The sequence below is a fragment of the Ahaetulla prasina genome, chromosome 4, assembly GCF_028640845.1.
Source record: "Ahaetulla prasina isolate Xishuangbanna chromosome 4, ASM2864084v1, whole genome shotgun sequence".
Lineage (NCBI taxonomy): Eukaryota > Metazoa > Chordata > Lepidosauria > Squamata > Colubridae > Ahaetulla > Ahaetulla prasina.
The window spans coordinates 21,746,043-21,760,532 of record NC_080542.1 but is presented as its reverse complement, the minus strand read 5'-3'; positions in this window follow the sequence as shown (position 1 = coordinate 21,760,532).

Here is a 14,490-nt window from a genome sequence, read left to right as displayed (position 1 = left end):
AAGATGACGAATGAGACTTCGTCGAAACGTCGCCAAGACACTTCCAATTTTACACGGGAGAAAACCCGAACAACCAAAGACGTATATATATATATATATATATATATATATATATTTGTTTTCTGAGGTTTTCGCGGGTGTTTGTATGTAGGTCTTTGGTTATTCGGGTTTTCTCCTGCGTAAAATCACACATTGCTCCCAGAAGCACGAAGCTGAAGCCTGAAGATGACAAATGAGACTTCATCGAAATGTCGCCAAGACACTTCCAATTTTACGCGGGAGAAAACCCGAATAACCAAAGACCTACATATATATATATGTTTATACACTATATAATCTTTTTGTATGATACATATATATATATATTGTTGTGACAAAATAAATGTATGTATGTATGTATGTATGTATGTATGTATGTATGTATGAATGAATGATTGAATGAATGAATGAATGGTTTGTATGTTTGTATGTGGTGGGGTCAGTGACATCATCAGAGTGGGTAGGGCTTATCTTTTCAACCTTCTTTTGTATGGTTGTAGGAAAGATTTAAAGGCCAAATAGGAATGAAATGGTCCAGATGCTTTTACTGTCTGCATTTTGATACTTTTTCTTCAAAAAACTGAAATTGCAATAGTGAAAGGATTTCCTGTCATATCTTGGGATGTGCAAATGGGGCAGACAGGGGAAGGCTGCAGCCTATGGGCTGATCACCTACAGGAAGGGGCAGGACTGAGATATTAAACCGGAAGGAGCCTTTGCAGCTATCATAAATAGCACCTAGAATCTTTGGGAACCATTGAAGGCATTGAAATAGAATAATGGGAATATAGTTTTACAGTAAGCGTGCATAAACACAGTACTTGCCTATGAAGGAAATTTAAACACTACAATTGCTGACACTATTGGTAGGAGAACTGACAACTTGGGAGCCTCAGACTGAACTAAGATTTTAAGGCAGAAGACAAAACAGTTTTCCCTGAGTCTGGAAATACAGCTCCAGGATTGAACAATATCTGAATCACCTCCATCTTTCCTGGCATTGGATTCAAGACTGCCAAGAGGAATATCTTTCTTTAAGTTCAGCCTTGAGAAACAGGAACACAGTTAAGCAATCATTCCAGATGAATCACCTTTTTCAGTGCCTGGCAGCACAAACCACAGACCAAACTTCACTCTGTTTGAAAACTGCAAGTACAATCGTTGCAATCCAGTAGACATTTGCTGGGAAGTCTTCCTTAGGAGAAGAAAGACGGGAGGCTGCATGTTTAGCCTTTCAACCACAGGCTTCACATCAAGACAATTGGTGCCTTCTGTGTGACATCTGGCTTGAATTTTGCTGCTAAGCTATCATGTGATGAATAGAGAGAGAAAGAAAAAGAACGTTTAAAATTCAACTATGGTTGAATTTACGGTATTTCCCTCCCTTGTTTAACAGAGGTCCAATTTTTGGAGACTGCCTGGACAATTCCCTGCAGATTTTTTGGCCAGGCTTTCCAGAAGTATTTTGCCATTGCTTCTTTCCTAGAGTTGAGAGAAAGTGACTGGCTCAAGGTCATGCTGGCTTCATGCTCAAGGCAGGACTAGAACTCAATATCCTGGTTTTCTAGCCTGATGCCTTATCCACTACACCAAACTGCCTCTTGTGTATTGTATTAGATTCCATCTCAGATAATGCTATCAAAGCGAAAAATATTTACCATTCCAGTCAATTTGAATGAAGAACACTCCCGGCACTACAGATACTATTATGGCTGTACACCGCCCTGAGTCCTTCGGGAGAAGGGCGGTCTAGAAATTTGATTAATAAATAAATAAATAAATAAATAAATAATAAAATTCATTTAATACACTACAGTTAGAAGAACTGCATTATGACCACCTTATTTAAGTTTAACTTTTAAAAAATCCCAACACACTACATTTGACAGGCTTTCTATCCACTGTTCACAACAGGTCACATCAATGAAGGCTACATTTTTTTTATCATGCTGTATTTTTGAACTGGTAGTATTTGATTGAGCCCAAAATTTCTGTTGTTAAATGAGACATTTGTTAAATGAGTTTTGCCCCATTTTACCATCTGTCTTGCCACACTGTTAAATGAATTACTGCAGCTGATAAGTTACTAAACCGGTTGTTAAGTGAATCTGGCTTCCCCATTAACTTTGCTGGCCATAAGGTCACAAAAAGTGGTCACATGACCCGGAGACACTGCAATGATCATGAATATGAACAGTTGCCAAGCATGATCACATCATGTTGCAAAGGTCGTAATGGTCCTAAGTCACTTTTTTCAGTGCAGTTATAACTTTGAACAGTCACTAAATGAAATGTTGTAAGTCGAGGACTACCTGTATTTCAAGAACCTCAAGGTAGAATACAAGCTGCATACACCCATCTCCCTTAACACTACATTAAGCCAAAACACAACCAGGTTTGCTCTTTCAGCGGTGTACTGGAAGCTGCACTCCCAAACAAGACCAAGTCAACTGTTAATTTGATTAACTTACATATAAATATAACTACAAGAAAAATAGCTGAATATATATTTCACTTGATGGCTATGATCGTTTTCTTTCTATGGTAGCAAATTTTGGTAAGGCTTTGTGGGCTACCACTGAAGGGTTTGAGGAGTTGCTTGCAATTCAATTTATGCATTGTTATGTTAAGCCACGGTGGTTTAATCAAGGTTTATTGGGTAAATCACAATTAACTGGTGTTACACACGCAAAGTCGTTAAGCGACGTCAACAGTAAACTAAACCACAATCTCACACTTTCACACAATGTGTGAATCCAGCCACTGACTAGATCTAGATTACCCAATAGATTTTAATGGCTAAGTATAGATCATAAGACAAATCCCTCCCTCAGATTGTAAGATAAGCGAATCTTTACAGAGGAAGCTTGGTTGAGCCTCATGGACAATTTTCACTCAGCCTGGAAAAGGCACAGAGCTATATCTCAAGCAATTTGACCTGTTTATTATCTAATTTTATGAAGGCCTGAGGCAGGTAATGCAGGCTGTGTGGTTTTGATATTGGCCTTAGTGTTCATCAGAGCACTCTCATTACTTCCCATGGGGATGGTTTGGGTGGAAGACCACTTATCCCAGCTAATTATTTAATGAACATCTCGAGGGTGCTCCCTCGATGAGCTTTTTCTCTGATAAGTTTTAACCCTTCCCATCACAGCTAACAGAGGGAAGATACAGTAATACCACAGCACAAAGCTAATCGACTAGGAAGGGTGTCTGCTCTGGAGCCCACGTGTGGCTCTTTCACCCATCTGCTTCAGCTCCCTGTTGCCCTGTCACAGCAGAGGGATGAAAGAGATGCAGCCCTGTCACAGCAGTGGCGATGGCCGGAGCCTTAGTGCAGGAGCGAAACGCCCCTGTATTTGCCTTTGAGTGGCAACTGGATTTCGCCTTTGTCGTGGTACATTTGCTCTTGCCGCCCACAAAAAGGGTTGTGAGAGAATGGTGGGGGCGGATATTGTGGGGTGGAGATCATCCACCGGAGGGTCAGAAAGCGTGCTTTGACATCGCCCCTGTTAGATCCGATGATGGAAGAGATGGACACAGCTCTTTCAGTAACAGCTGTTTATTAGCAGACCAGTACAACCCAACAGAGGGCTAGTCTGGCAGTGTTGTTTTTTATAGAAGGCTGCCAGACAGCTTAACCAATGAGATTCAAGTACTTTCTCACCTTTTCGGAGGACCTGAGTGAAAACTATAGCACACTCTTTATATGGTACATAACATCCTTCCCCTCCTAGAATAAATGTACTTAGAATAATTATGTATTTACAGACTTAATCATGCAGGTAGGCAGGGCTGGTGTGAGCCCTAGTAGACCTACACAGTTCAGTTTGCTCCTGGGTGTCGACTTGAGTGGGTGGATTAGTTGCAGTCTCTGAACCCACCAATGGAACCTCCTGGAACACGTTGCTGGGCGTAGTAGGAGGTTGAAGATCCAACCCTTCTGAAATTCTGCGCTGGAGTCTTGGTTCCACAAGTGGGCAATCAAGCTGCACAATCAGGTTTGAGTTAGACATTGGTGTTAACAGTTTTGGATGGTCAGGGTCTGGCCACTTGTTGGATTGAGTTTGGTCTGGTGTGCGAAGAGGAGAGTTTTCAATTTGGCCCCGGAGTTGGTCCAAGTGCCAACGCCACAGTCTCCTGTCCTCAAGCTCAACTTTGTAGGAGCAAGGATCAGATATTTCAACAACCATGCCAGAAATCCAGAGGGCACCTCCAGCATATTGTGAGCATAGACCCTGTCCCCAATTCCAAGTTATCGAATTTTCCCGTTGAATCAAGGGGGGTGTCAGCAATATAATTTGGATGCAATCAGTCTAATTGAGATCAGAGTCTCCATCCCATTAGGAGCTCCAAGGGGCTTCTATTGGTGACTGCACAAAGGGTGATATGTTGGATTAGGAAGAATTTATTTATTTGGGCCTGCCAATCCCCTGGGCCCATTCTTTCTCTTTGGTAAACCTCACTAATCTTTCAGCCTGCTCATTACTGGCCAGATGAAAAGATGCCACCAATGCATGTCTTATGCCCAATTCGGCCTCAAAGGCCTCAAAGGGAATGGCCATTAATTGTGGGTCATTGTCCAAAACTAGCATGTCTGGGAGGCCGTGTGTAGCAAACAGTTTCCGAAGTGCCTTAATGACCGCTTCGGCAGTGGTTGAAGTCATTAGGACTATGTCTAACCACTTAGAGTAAGCATCGACCACAATTAGGAATGTTTGCCCTTTTACTGGCCCTGCGAAATCAATAGGCACCCTGGCCCACGGTGCCTGTGGTGTTTCCCATGTTTTTGCCGGGGCAGCGGGTGCAGCCAGTTGGGATTCCTGGCATGGAGAGCAGGTGGCGACCCATCCCGCAATGTCCTGGTCCATCTTGGGCCACCAGATGTAACTCCTAGCCAGACCTTTCATCCTGACAATACCAGGATGCTCCTCGTGCAAAACTTCCAGCACTTAGTTCAAGATTTGCATGAGTTCAAGATTTGCATGAGTTTACATACTTTAGCAGTATGCCGAGCAATCTCAGCAGCAGTGATAGGCCCTGAAGCGATGTCCTCAAGCAGGAGGACTTGGCAGATTGGCGCAGGGTCTTCTGCCAGGGCAGGCAGGGGGCAATGGCTCAGTGCGTTGGCATGGTGAATTAGCCAGTAGCTGTAAGCTGCCAGAAATAGTAACCACCGCACCATTCAAGGTGGAATGATGGCTGGAGTCAAACGATCACCTGTCAACAAACCCAGAAGGGCTTGTGGTCCATAACTAGGGTGAAATGTCTGCCATACAAATAGTCATGGAACCGCCGGATCCCAGCGACTGCAGCTAGTGCCTCTCTGTCCAGTTGACTGTAGTCAGCGGCGGACAAAGTGCGGGAATAGAAAGCAAGAGGAGCCTTCCAGCTATTAGGAAACTGATGGCTGAGGACAGCCCCCCACCCCGAATGGCGAGGTATTACGTCAGTATTAGGGGCAGGGAGTCACTGTAAGGGTTAGAGCATTTTGAATGGCGGCAATTTTGGATTTCATGGGGTGAATCACTGAGCTGTCAATTATGTACCCAAGGAACTCTACTTGGGGCACTGTAATTTGGCATTTTTCACGCTTCACTTAAAGGCCCACTTCCCTGAACCTGGTCAGGATAGTTCTGAGCTGGACAAATAGGGCAGGTTTATCAGTAGCAGACACCAGGACATCATCAAAATAGGGCACCACCCCAGGGATGCCTTGTAACAATCGTTCCATTAAGTTTTGGAATAGTCCTGGTGCTACGCTGACTTCAAATTGCAAGCAGTGGCATTTAAATGCACCCCTATGGGTGACAATTGTCTGTGTCTTGGCCGTGCTGTTATTGACCAGTAGTTGTTGGTACGCTTCCACAAAGTCTAATTTGGTGTAAGTTGTTCCAGTTCCCAATTAATGCAATAAGTGCTAAACGATGGAAACAAGATAGCATTCTGCTGCAAGGCCTTGTTGATTGTACACTTATAGTCCGTGCAGATGCGGACCGAGCCGTCTGCTTTGGCAGGTGTGACTATAGGGGTCTCCCAACAGGCATGGTCTAACCGGCTCAAGGATTCCCTGGCCAATCAATTTGTCCAGCTCTTTGTCAATTTTGGGTCTGATTGCAAGGGGAATCCAGTGGGGCTTAATCCTAATGAATGCTACTTGGCGATCTAGGCTGAAGGAAATAGGCATTCCTTTGTACTTGCCTAGGCGACTGCTGAGTACGTCCTTGAACTCCTTCACGAGGTCTTCAGCGCCGTCATCTGCGATGGTATTGATGCTGGTCACACCCATACCCAGGGCCTCGAACCAGTCCAAGCCGAGCAGGCTTGGCAATGCTCCCTCAACCACGGTGATTCTCAATGGGCCAGAAAACCCCCCAAAATGTTCTTTGGAATGTCCCACTGCCCACAACGGGAATACAGTTTCCTTGGTAGTCTTTGAGTTGCAACTGCTGCAGCTTCAAATCTCTTTTCCGGATGCCCGGAACCATGTTCTTCATGGTGTTCCACGCAACAATAGTCAGAGATGATCCCATGTCAATTTCCATCTTCCACTCCATCCATTTGATCAGTATGGTTACGTGGATCTTGTTGCTGACGAGCGGGACTGTTTGTCTGGTACGTCTCTCTGTCAGTGGCAGGAAATTTCTCTCTGCGCTTGGGTTTCCACAGCCTGGGTTTCCTCTTGTCCAGTGTGGCAGTGACAACAGGTTGCTGTTTGGCTCTGAACGTGAATGGCATGCTGGCATGGCAGACTCGAGCCAGGTGCCCTTTTCGGTTGCACCTCGGGCACACAGTGTCTTTGTGTCTGCATGTTGCTCTGGAGTGTGGCCCTCTGCAACCTGCACACAAGGGTTGTCTCCATTCTGCGTCGGGATAGGCTCTTTTCTTGTCATCTTGGAGCTGGTAGATGTCATTTTTGTCTTCTGGTGACTTGATCAGCTTGGCGCTCTCCTGATGCATTCCGGCAATTTGGTGTGAAGTCGGCACGTTTCCCACTCTTTGCAGAGCTGTGGCTGATTTCTGCGAGTTTTCTGCAGCTCTAGCCTCATCTAAGACTATTTGTGGAGTGAGGGCCAGCTTTGCTAGCAACTGTCATTGTAGGCTAACATCCCTCACTGCGCTTATGAGCTGTTCCAATAGCACATTCTCCAGCTCTCTGAACTTGCAATTTGCGGCAGCTTTTCTGAGTGCCGCTACATAGTGGTTCACGGATTGGCCTTCCTCATGCATTCTGCAATTAAATTCGTGTCTCCGGACGAACTTCGACTGCGCTGAAGCATAGTGTGCCCGAAGTGTGTTTTGTAGCATGGCCCACGGTACCACTTGAACCACGACTGGTTTGACGAGTGCCTTAGCCGTATCAAACATGTTCATAACACAATAACTGAGGAACAGTGTTCGCTTGCAGTTGTCGGACAGTCCCAAGGGGTTGTTTGCCTCCATGAAGCATTCAAAGTGATTCATGTAGGAGTCCCAATTGTCGATGGCTGGGTTGAACGAAGCCAGTGGAGCATAAGCGGTCATCATGCTGTCAGAGGGTGATTCTGCAGACAGCGAGCAATGCCGGTTGCTTCCTACTCCATTAGGACTCTGGTCTACTTGCCCTTAATCTTCCGATCCCGCCTTTGTTGCCAGTGTTAGATCCGATGATGGAAGAGATGGACACAGCTCTTTCAGTAACAGCTCTTTATTAGTAGACCAGTACAACCCAAAAGAGTGCTAGTCTGGCAGTGTCCTCTTTTATAGAGGGCTGCCAGACAGCTTAACCAATGAAATTCAAGTACTTTCCCACCTTGTTGGAGGACCTGAATGAAAACTATAGCACACTCCTTATATGGTAGATAACAGACCCAACACATGGTTCCAGCACACGGTCCTCTGTCCCGAAGTGGGATTGAGTGGGGGATAGGGGGAAGGGAGCAGGGGTAGGGGAGCTTCTAGGAGGAGAAAGCCAGCTGGCTTTCCTTTTGGCAAGGGTGCGGGGAGGACCCAATGAAAATCCAATTTCTCCCAATGAATGGGGAAAATAAAGGCCCGGCGGTCCAGGGTCCAAAAAGGAGGGTGGGGTCTGTTTGTCGGAGGATCGGAGATCAGTCAAAATCTGGGCAGGGGGCTGTTCAGAGTGGGATCTGCCTGGATCTCTTCTTCCCTCCCCTTTAGATTTCCCCCTCCTGGCTTTCTTCCCTAGCTTCATTTTTAGAGGAGGGGGAAGCAAGGTGGGACAATAGTAGCTAAAAGGCTGCGAGGGGAGAGTGGATAGAGAACCCACTTCATGCATTTTCCATGGGGAAGCGAAGGGACATGGTTGGAGGCAACGGGCATAAAACGCAACACCTCCAGACTGCACCAAGTTCTCAGATTGGTAGCCCCCTGACCCTCTCTCTCTCCACTCTTCCAAATCCAGAGGGGACTCCCCTCTGAGTTTCCTGATTCACGTTTCTGAATCCTGTTTTTTTTTTCCTGGGTGGTGGGAGGAGAGACACACCACAAAATATGTGCTTAAATCTCACACCAGTGTAAAGTCCTGATTATTAAAGACAGGGATGAGGAAAAGATGCCATTTCTTTCCCAAGGACCCAGGGAAAGTGGAATAAAGTGTGTGTGTGTGTGTGTGTGTGTGTGTGTGTGTGTAAATAATAGCCCGGGGTAGCTTCAGCCACAAACAGCTGCTGTTATTTTTGCTATGAGCTTCTAAGCTACACAGCATTCTTTAATAAATACTAACAATAACGAACCATAATATACAGGATTAAACATGAGTTTCACAATCATTTCTGCTTCTTGATTTGGGGCAGAGAAAATACCACTTACTACATTTTCATTTCCAAAGGAATCTGAGGTCTCTTTCCATTTAGTTAATATCCGAGTCCCAAATCTTTTTTTTTTTTAAATCTTACTTTGGGTTGAAAGTTCAACTTCCAAGGAAAGAGACAGAGAGGAGATATGTTTTTGTGGTGAAGTGGCCTCGACAGAGAAGATAGGATAATTTTTCCAGGAAGGAAGTATAGGAGGTTAGCACCCACCACTCTCCTAGAAGAATGAAATATTCTAAGAAATATTAAAAAGACAGAATATTATACCTCCCTGGACGAGAAAAGGAGAAACGTGCTCTTGGAAAGCAGCCCCCACTTTTGTTAAAAAGCCCCAGAAAGACTGGTGCCAACCTATTTACAAGACAAAAGACTGGGCCATCTTATCTACAAAAGACCTTCAGCTCTAGGGTGAAAGGATTAGCTCTCACTCAAGATCCAAACCAGAACAAAGCCATTAAGCCATGATAGGAATTGCCCAAAGCCCCTTCATTACATCACCCAGCAAGATTCAACCAAGCGTGGGACTCAAGACTTACAATGGGAGTCTGACAACCAATCAGAAATAATTTCTTACACAGGAACAGGAAGCTCCAAGGTGGGGCCCAAAAGAGAGTATAAATCTCTCTCTCTCTCTCTCTCTCTCTCTCACACACACACACACACACACACACACACCCATGTGCTTGCCCAGGACCTCAAACCATGTTTTTCTCCCCACATGGAACTGAACCCAGATGGACATTTCTTACAGCAATTTGGCGACCCAGATGGGACTCTAAGCTAGCCTGACCAATGGACCTAGTCCAGTAAGCCTCCCTTGCTGGCAGCAGACCCATTGAATCTATGGGTGAGTTTTCCTGGACCATGGCCATTTGGAACAAAGGTTTTAAAGGGGTTTTGAGTTTTGAGCTCAAAGGCTCTTGGAAAGAAGGTGAGTACCTCTAAATTTTAACTTTAAAGCCCAGGAGATGAAAGAGATTATGTGTCTATGTGCATGAATGCGCTTGAGAAAAAAATCCCTTCTTTACCACAGCTGGATCTTGCTTTTTCTGTGCCTTTCCTAACCACAGAAATCAGAGCCTGGAAAGCATAGGGGGTCAGACCTAGAGTGCAGGACTTTCTGTTAAGAAAGGGAGAGAGTGTGTGGGAAAGGATTGAAAGGCAGTTATTCTTGGGTGACTGGCTGAGCATCACTGAGCAGACCCCTATTCTGGAAAAAAGCTACCCATACTCTGAGTAATTTTGGTGGACAGAATCCTCCCAGGCCATTTGCCTGAAAAACTGAAGGATTGACTACAGGTTAGAACAGTGATGGCTAACCTTTTTCTTTTCAGGTGCCAAAAGCAAGCAAGTGTGCGCAGGCCAGCACCCATAATGCAATGCGCACCCCCCTTGCATGTGCGTACAACCCGCCCCCCACAGATGCCCATGCGATCCCACATGTGACCCCCCCACCCTCCTGCACATGCAGGTAAGGGGTGGAAATTCATTGTAAAGTTTTCTTTCTTATCTCATTAATTGTATACCACAGGAAGTTCTGAAAACCTTGAATTTCTGTCTGGTGGGAGGGAAATTTGTCCAGCATGCTTTTTATTGCCTGTATTCTAGAAGTAGCTGGATACACAGAGACACATCATTCAGAATTATTATTATGAATGACCTTTGCGATCATATTACAAGCAGCTGTGTCCTCTTCACTGATGACGTAAAACTATTTAATACCATCGACCTTGGCTATGTCTCAGAATGGTCAAACAATTGGTAACTTCAAATCTCAATCTACAATGTCTTTAAAATTGGCAATAAAAATCAGAATAATAAATACAAGCTGGGCAAATACGACCTTGTAGATGATCCTCACTCTGTCAAGGACCTAGTGTCAGTGTTCCAGAAACCGCCCCCTCCAAGTAAAACTCCGAAGCAAGCATCTTTCAAAGTTCTATTTACTAAAATAGGTAAACTGGCACATCTGGGAAAACTTGAATCTGAGAGGTCCCGGTTTTCCCTCAGTAAATAAAAACCCCCAAAACCATCCCCTGACTCTGCAGTCGATCACATGCTCCAATCGCCAACCGTCCCATCTTGAGACAGCACTCCGACCACTCCTTCTCCAGATGCAGGATCGGCCTGACCTTGACCGACAGGAAGAATGCTATTATGTCTAAAGACAAACCCTCTACTAAATCCCCCCTCCCTCCTACTTTCCCACACATGAGAAAGTGGCAGCACGGAAGCTTCTGGCCTAGTATGGCTTCCAAAGCTGACACCTAGGAGTTCTCATCTCAAACAATCTAAGCCCCAGAACTCACTGTAACAGCATTGCCAAAAAGGCATTAAGAATTGTTAACCTAATTTTGCGAAGCTTCTTCTCTGGTAACATCTAATTCTTAACTAGGGCATATAAAACCTTTGCCACACCAGTTCCCAAATACAACTCCTCTGCCTGGAATCCTCACTATATATTGGACATTAATACAATTGAGCAAGTCCAGAGGTATTTCAAGAGAAGTGTACTCCACTCCTCTGCTCACAACAGAATACCGTATGCCACCAGGCTTGAAATTTTGGGCTTGGACAACCCAGAACTACGCCAACTATGGTCTGATCTAAGCGTAGTACCCAAAATTGTCTGCTACAACGTCAATGACTACTTCAGCTTCAACCACAATAATATACGGGCAAACAATAGATACAAACTCAAGGTAAACCGCTGCAAACTCAATTGCAGAAAATGCGACTTTAGCAACAGAGTGGTCAATGCCTGGAATGCACTACCTGACTCTGTTGTTACATCATCAAATCCCCAAAACCTTAAACTGTCTACTGTGGACCTCACCTTATTCCTAAGAGGTCTGCAATTCTCTCACTGAAGAAGTAGCAGAAAAGAGATCTCCAAAACCCAAGCCCTGACTGTGACTCACAAATGATGCTGCCCAGCTGCCCAGTAAAGCAAGATATGTTGCACTGGTGGGCTCATAAGTAAGAGTCCCAGGGCTCATTGTGTGTAATTTTAAAAATACTAAATAGCCTGGATTGCACAATGGCTAACCGCAATTTACCCTCACAAAACTAAGAGCTAGGGCAGGTTTAGTAATCATCCCTTGGAAATGGACAACCTGTAATTTAAAGGAAAATCATGGCTGTGAAGAATTTTGGGACCTGTGCTTGTTTGAAACCTGATTGGAAGCTCACAGAAAGTGATATCTGACCTCTGAAAATAATTGGCATGAAAAACTATAAATTTCTTTCCAGAACTTTTACCCTGGCTGCTAGACCTTCATGGTTGAAAGCTCTCCTTTTGGAAGCCACTGAAGGAATCCTTTTCTGCTGCCTCTATCAATGCATTCCCCTTTGCATCAGAAAAATTAAAAGCACCCATCAAGTCTGCCTAATCTGATCTATTTTTAATCTTTTGCCAATAACATGTGTGTTCCACCCACATATTTTGGCAAAAAGGGGAGATTATAGGAATTTAGCACTCTCTCCTAGAAGAATGAACTATTCTAGGAAATATTAAAAAGGCAGAATATTATACCTCCCTGGATGAGAAGAAGAAACATGCTCTTGGAAAGCAGCCCCCAACCTTTGTTAATATCCCCAGAAAGATGATGACAGTCTATCTACAAGACAAAAGACTGGGCCATCTTATCTACAAAAGACCTTCAGCTCCAGGGCGATAGGATTAGCCCTCACTCAAGATCCAAACCAGAAAAAGGCCATTAAGCCGTAATAGGAATTGCCCAAAGCCCCTTCATTACATCATCCAGCAAGATTCAACCAAGCCTGGGACTCAAGACAACCTACAAAGTTACCCCTGCATGGGTATTAAACAACCAATCAGAATACATTTCTTACACAGGAACAGAAAGCTCCAAGGTGAGGCCTAAGATTTATACATCTCTCCCCCGCCCCTTCTCCCATGTGCTCGACTGCCTAGGACCTCAAACCATGTGGTCCTGTCCACCATTAAATCATCTTCCCAAAGAGTCTCTATGTTTCCAGTGTCTTTCTCTCCACTTAGAACTGAACCCAGATGGACATTTCTTTGAACAGAAGGGAAGGAAGGAAAACTCAGAGGAGGGGAGAAAGAAGGAAGGAAGGAAGGAAGGATTTCAGAAAGACATTTGTAGTGTTAGTCTGGAATAAAAGTCTCGAAAATTCAGAGTAAATTCCTAGCCAGAGTTACACTGAGTTAATTAAGACAAAATCTCTTTGAAACATTAGCTTGCTTGCTTCCTACATCCGGGCTCTGTTGCCTCGTCTCATCCAAACTGCACTCCTTCTCCATTTCCTCCCCAGTTCCTCACAGATGCTTACACTTTAGCCATAGTTCTACTTGAAACAAATGAAACATCTGCAAGAAAACAAGCAAGCTCAGAGAGCACCAAGGACACCTCATTGCAACCCTGAGCTACAAATATTCTCCTTTATTGGTAGTTCTACATACAGAAAAAGCATAAAGTACAAAAAATACTTGTGGGTTTCTGTAGTCGAAAGAACAACGGAAAGAGCCAGTTTTGTGTAGTGGTTTTAAGGCACCAGGCTTGAAACTGAGAGATCATGAATTCTAGTCCTGCCTTGGGCATAAAGCCGGCAGGCTGACCTTGGGCCAGTCATTCACCCTCAACCCAAGGAAGGAAGGAAGGAAGGAAGGAAGGAAGGAAGGAAGGAAGGAAGGAAGGAAGGAAGGAAGGAAGGAAGGAAGGAAGGAAGGAAGGAAGGGCAAACTACTTTGAAAAATCTTGCCAAGAAAACTGAGAGTCTTGTCTAGGCAGTCACCAGGATTCAAGACTGATTTAAAGTACACCCCCCTCCCAGAAAAAGAACAATTATCCAGACTTCTGAGCAAGAACCTCTTGTTCTCTGGGCAGAATTTCATCCTGCTCCTCCATCAGTAACAGGGCATCATAACTGACTAGTTTTACAGGGTTGTTGATAAAGACTTTGATAGTAAATGAAGCATATGAAGCATTCAAAATCCTATACAAAATACAGAAGATGCCTACAACACCAGAGTGAATTTCCTCTTGCAATGTCCTTGAGTCTACTTTGTATTCTTGAATAAATTGTTTGTTGTAGAAGAATTACAATATGCACAAGAGAAAGGATTTTGATGCTGAAAAGGGAGAAGGAAGGAAGGAAAACTCAGAGGAGGGAGGGAAGGAAGAAGGTGAAAGTAAGTGATGATAGGTCCTAACAGAGGTGTACATCCTCCCTGACAGTTTCTTGTTACATGTCCTATGATTTAAATTCCAGATAAATGTACTTCTCTGCTGTCCTCTTGTTAATTCAGTAAAGTATTCCAGGACACTGCCAGGATTGAAGGGGATCTTACAGAAGATGCCCCAAGAGCCAGTCTCATCTCTGTACCCATCAAGCATTCCATGTCCTGGTTTCTCTTCCCCACACTGATTTGCTCTTCTAGCATACTTTTCTTTCTTTTGATATAACAGATAAAAATCTTTGAACTTACCTGAGAGCTAAACTTTAATTGTACTTGAAATCTTAATTTCTCCAGAGGAGCTCAAATAGTGGAAAGGAGAGAGACAGAAAGGGAGGGAGGGAGGGCAAATAATTTAATAACTGGTTCTATACCCTAATGCCCTAATTGAGGGCAAAAGAAGAACGGGATGACAGA